Consider the following 6208-nt stretch of genomic DNA (forward strand, 5'->3'; position numbering starts at 1 on the left):
GGCCGGCAGAAGTCTCTGTTTCATCATTCACCAACAGCAAACAGCTAAAAACTTCCACAACATCTTCTTTTCATACACTGTAACCTGCTTGAATCATTTCCTGTAGATGATGTAAATATAAAGTATATCCACTGTAGACAGCTACCGTCACACAATCCTGTTCTAACCAAAACATGACTGATGCTATGTGGGTATGTTATTACTCCTTTCAAACCAAACAAACCATAATTGAGATATATATACTGTATATATATAGCGTAACCATAATAATCAGATGAACCCATTGTGAAAATAATCCTCAGCTACAGCCTGAGATGATTCAGCATCCTGTCTGTCAGTAAAGACTGCAGCAGCTGAGAAAACCTGACTGACCGTTAGTGATGGAGTCACCGGTCTAAACTGGAACTGACTCACTGCAGCTCATCAGATATGTAGCCTATCACAGCCTCTTCTGGTTCTGGAATAACTTTTATCATTTTGTCTCCTTCTATGTTTTCTGCTTTTTGCTGCTGTGTGAAGCACTCTGAAAGCCCTCGCTCCTGAATGGTGTTTTATAAATAAAGTTCTCTCCTTATTTAATACCTGGAGAAGTTTCTGCTTCAAACTAATGACATACTGACAGAAGTCCAACAGACTGGCACACAACTGGCCTGCTGGAGAGAATGTGGAGAGGTTTTTGCTGATCAGGCCCATGTTTTTTTGGTCTTGCTCCTCCATCCAGATTTTCTGGAAGTGGCAACAATCATTTCAAAGGTTCTGTGTTTCTGTGTTGTATCAATGTATCATTCACAACTCTCTGTTTTGGAAATATGCTGTGGATTGAGTAAAACTGATGTTTTTCTTCTGAGGGTCTTGCTGGCTGCAAGTAAATAGGCCATCATAAAACACTGGCATCACCACAGATACTTTTGTTAATGTTGTAAAACAACTGCATGTCCTAGAGCAAATCTGACTTCAAAAAGATCTGGGTGAAAATCGATGGCACAACTGGCATGTTTATTAGACCAATGAGTGAGGCTGTTTATGGTCTGTTGTGTATGGTACTCTGTCTCAGTGCTGTGTTGATGGCTGTGTGTTCTCCAGCTCTTATCGTGTCCAAAGGTTCCAGGCATCATAAAGGAGTTCATCTGAGTCGACTGGAGATAATTGAACACAGCAGCCAATGGGAAGATGCCGCTGACTTTAACCTCACGGTGGGAACACAGTGACCATATTGCTCTTATTGTCTCCTGGTGTTTACGATGATAAACCCCTTCAGACGTACATCTGTCACCTTTGATCCCACCTTTATGTCGGATTATTAACCTGGTTAAATGTTCACCAGGGGGAGGGGTCTGACAGTAAAAACAGACTGGGGGTCAGAGCGAGTCGACGGTGGAATTATGATTGTTTCTTGCATGAATCACTCCATTTGTCCTTGTCTAGGTGTTTGCTCTCAGGTCAGAGGTGACGACCTGTCTCAGCCTCTCTGAGCCACCGTACATCCACCGTTACAGTCACACTGGGGTTCTTTCCCAGGATGTGAAGTGTCTCTTATCTGGATGCGTTCATTGTTCAGAAGGGAAATCCAGTGAGACTGAACTCTCTCTGACAGTTTTTACCAGAAGCTCCAACAGAAAGTGCTTCGTGGAGTTCATATTTTTAATTTTTTGGGGCTTTTTCACCTTTAAAGGACAGGAGAGTTGAGAGAGAGACAGGAAATGGGAGGCAGAGAGGGGCGGGGGACTCGGACCGGGGCCGCCTGCAGTGAGGACTATAGCCTCAACACATCAACACATGGGGCGGGTGCTCTACCAACTGAGCTAAACACCGCCCCATGCTTTGTGGAGTTTAAAGGTGTACAGAAAAGAAAATTGAATTTAAGCCCACTCTGGGTCATAAAATTAGTATAATAACTCATCTATCAGACGATGTAGGCCAAACTTTGTGCAAAATTCTATTTTTGAGTAAATCTGGGATGAAAGTGTGTATTTTTTTTTTCGCATTGGATAATGCAGGCGCACGGATTATACGTCAGCCTGTACACGATTCACCAGCCACTGATATTGGATCCGTCATCCGTCATTCAAACGTCTGAGACACGCACACACACACGGAGCTCAGTCTCGCCCCAAACTTTGAATATCCCGCCCGCTCGATAACGACCAATCAAATTCGTTTTCATTACTCGGGTAAACTCGTGTTGCAGTTCGTGACAACTCGGCGCGACAAACAGGACAAACAGCCATTTCTGTACACCTTTAAGTGTATGACCACTTTAAAGGGATAGTTCAACATTTTGGCAAATTGGCCCATTGCCATAATCCCTATATAATAGTTTTAGCAGTAGGTTTGTTAACTTTGTTGGTGCAAGCTATTTTTAGAACGGTGGAGCAGAGTCGTGAGCTGCTCAGATCTACGCTACAGAGGCTCATGGGATTTCTTGGTTCCCCTCATCAAACTCGTCAAATACACAATCCAACAACTCCAAAACGCTCTGGTGGACAAGTTGTGACCTGGACATTCACCACGCTATGAGATAATAACAGAACGTTATGAGACGGAGTTGTTGCAGAGACTGCATGTGTTTTTGCTTGAATTTACCTCGAAAACAACTCTGTCTCTGTAGTGTAGCTCTGAGCAGCTCATGGCTCTGCTCCACCGTTCTAATAACAGCTTGCACCGACAATTAAAGGTAACGAACCTGCTGCTATGACTATAGAGATTATGGCAATGGGCCAGTTTGCCAAAATGTTGAACTATGAAACTGCTACAGTAACACACTATGTTCTTCTGTTGTTTGATACACACTGTGGTGACTGAAGAGGATTACCATATTTGGTGATGCCTCTTGTTTTTGCTGTGTCATATTTCCCCATGTTGTTTTAGATACATGTTTCCATTCAACAAACTTTGACTCTTGATGGAGATATCTACAGCTTCAATTCAGCTGGAACATGGAGGGTAAATACGGAAGCCCAGAAGTTTTAAACTCATCGGTATTAGACAAACAGCAGAAGAGGTTCCTCCTCTGTCTGACCCGAGCTCTGAAACTGAGTAGTAAGAAGTGACATGACAGCAGGTTCATGTCAGTAACTCTGCTGTGGTTGGGGAGGAGCTGCTGCTGCTGCTGCGGTTTCTGTAAATACAACAACAGGACGTGAACTATTGACAGTGATCACGTTCACTCTCACTCTGAAGTTTCTGCTACATCCAAAATGGGTGAGATCAGTGTTGACCTGCTGTCTCATGGTCTCAGGAGGAACTGGACTGTTCTACTTTGGATGTGGTTTGAGCAGCTCTCACTGTTCCCATCAGCTCCTATCAGCTCCTCTTGACTGCACCATCCCATATTCCATGTTGTGAACTGTTTTCTTGTCTGAACACAACATCTACTACACGTCTGCCCGTCCTGGGTGGGGGACGCCTCCTCTGTCTCTCACACTGAGGTTCCTCCTGTTTGTCCTCAGTGGATGTGAGGGTCAGAGGCAGGGTTATTATACTGAACTAAAACTAAAACTAGCAGTGAAAAAATAATTTAGTAAAACTGAAACAAACTTGGAAGTTCATCTTCAGAGGTCTGCCAGAGGCTTTCTCCTAAAACCTGGAAAACTAAGACTAAGACTAAGACGAAATAAAAACTAAATAAAACTAGTCAATTCCTCAAAATAAAAACTAAACTAAACCTGCTTCATCACTTGTTGAACTAACTAAAACTAAACTGAAATATAAAAGCAAACTGAAAAACTAAATACAAATAAAAACTAATGAAAATGTTAAAACTATAATAACAGAGGTCAGAGGTTGTTGTCATGATGCTGTGTGAAGCCCTCTGAAACAAACTGTTGGACTCTGACTGGGCTGCTCCAACATGTGGGTTGTCACGGTCGTCAGGGTCGACAGAAGTAAGTTTTGCTTTCACTTCCACATGACGTGTGAGAAAAATGAGAGACATTCTAGTGTTAAATCAATACAGTGTCTTACTTACAGACTTTTTGTTGCAGCCCTATGCACTAAAGTCTGCAATTGATGCAGGCACATGGCATCAAGTCAGAACGAGGCAAGAGAGCAGCGAGAGCTGTGATCTGACATATATGCATCGCTGCAATGATTGACAACCATCGACATCTGACCAATCACTGGTCAGAGGCTGCAGGTGAAGAGACGTCAGGAATCAGGAGCAACAAAGAGGAATACAAAATAAAACTAGAGGAAGCTCTCACTTCATTTGAAGGTTAGTATGCTGTGGTATGTTTATCTCTGATCTGATCTGATGTCAGCATTTTAACACACTGTGCTCAGGCTCCAGCTTTGTGCTTTTACGTTGATGTGCTATTTTTTTGTTGTTGTTTTTATTCATTTAATTTTATTAGTATATTTAAATTAATCTTAACAATCACTGTGGTACTGGTACTTGTTGAGACAGTATTTCATTTTTTATGACAAACGACTAACACAAATTCTTCTAATCTTGAAGTAAAAAAGTAAAACGTTGCCTGCATAGACACATAAAAAAGTCTCAGAAATTTGGAGAAGTGAAAGTGAAGAGTGAGAAGTAAATGTAGAAGCAGCAGCAGCACTCGTCTGCATGGCTGATGACTCACAAGACTAAAACAAACCTGTTCAAGCGAAAGAATCATGAAGAAGCCGTCGCCTTGGTTAGATGTTTAATTACATTAGGATAAAACATCATATATTATATACAGTGTATTATTACACATGGACAATGATATCATCCAGTTCACTGACAAGAAGGAATGTGTACGTGATTTGGCCCTTTACTGTAGCACGTGGAAATAAATAATGAAGAATGAGCGTGTGAACGCATCACACTGAACTGAAACTCACACACGAGACATGACACGGAGACTCAACCACAGAGGAGAGGACACGTCACACTCCCAATTCACTGTTGGTGTCACTGCAGCCCCTCCACTGAAACCACAGAGCACACACACTTCCAGCTCAGGGTGAGTCAGCTGTCTACAAAAAGACCCACTACCATCTTTACACTGCTGCCATTTGTGATTTTGAATTTCTCAAATTAAAAAAATAAAAATAAAAACAAATGAATAATCTGCTGAAAACAGGATTTTTTAAAATTCCTGTTGGTTTTAGCTGAGGTTTGAGGGACCCAACACAGGCCTGTCACATGTTTCTGTGTTGAATAAACTTTCTATTTCATTTCTTTACATTTGGAGACAACAACACAGACTAGGAACATAAACAGTTCAGTACTGGTGTTAGAAAGTGGGAAATCTTTACTATTTGTATTTTTCTTACCATTGTAACTAACAGTTATCTTTAACATGGATTCATCTAGAAGAGATCTGAAAAAGGACACAGTTACACAAATGCCAAGGCCATGTCTTCTGAACAAAGAAAGGTCACGCTCATATTTAAAGGGATAGTTCAACATTTTGGCAAATTGGCCCATTACCATAATCCCTGGTGCAAGATATTTTTAGAACGGCGGAGCAGAGCCGTGAGCTGCTCAGAGCTATGCTACGGAGGCTCATGGGATTTCTTGGTTTCCCTCATCAAACTCATCAAATACACAATCCAACAACATTTATTATTACAACATTTACCTCCAAAACAACTGTCTCATAACGTTCTGTTATTATCTCATAGCGTGGTGAATGTGCAGGTCACAACTTGTCCACCAGAGCGTTTTGGAGTTGTTGGATTGTGTATTTGATGAGTTTTATGAGGGAAACCAAGAAATCCCATTAGCCTTCCCAGCGTAGCTCTGAGCAGCTCGCGGCTCTGCTCCGCCGTTCTGAAAATAGCTTGCACCGACAATTAAAGGTAACGAACTGCTACGACTATAGGGATTATGGCAATGGTGCAGTTGGCCAAAAATGTTGACCTATCCCCCTCTAAGGGGCTGCAACTATCTAAAGTTTGTAACTTGTTCTTTTTCTGTTGATGAACTCATGGATTAATCTACTTACTATTCAATCTGCATCTACTTTATCAATGTTTACCAGTTCTTCTGAGCTTTGAAAGTCACCGCTTTCTGTGCAGTTTAATTGAGCTTCAACAAATACCAGAACAAAGTGCTGGAGGCAGACATCATGAGTGTTTCTCTGCCAATCGGAGAGCAAACATCGTAAACAAGTTAACGCTGAGCTGCTGTGTCGAACTAAAGGTCATGGGAGGAGAAAGGCTGGTTCCAGAAGCAGCTACAAGTTGGAGTTATCAGGGTGAGAAGACTGAGAGAGGA

The sequence above is a fragment of the Trachurus japonicus genome, chromosome 20 (assembly GCF_045865225.1).
Source record: "Trachurus japonicus isolate A0001 chromosome 20, Traja_1.0".
Classification (NCBI taxonomy): Eukaryota; Metazoa; Chordata; class Actinopteri; order Carangiformes; family Carangidae; genus Trachurus; species Trachurus japonicus.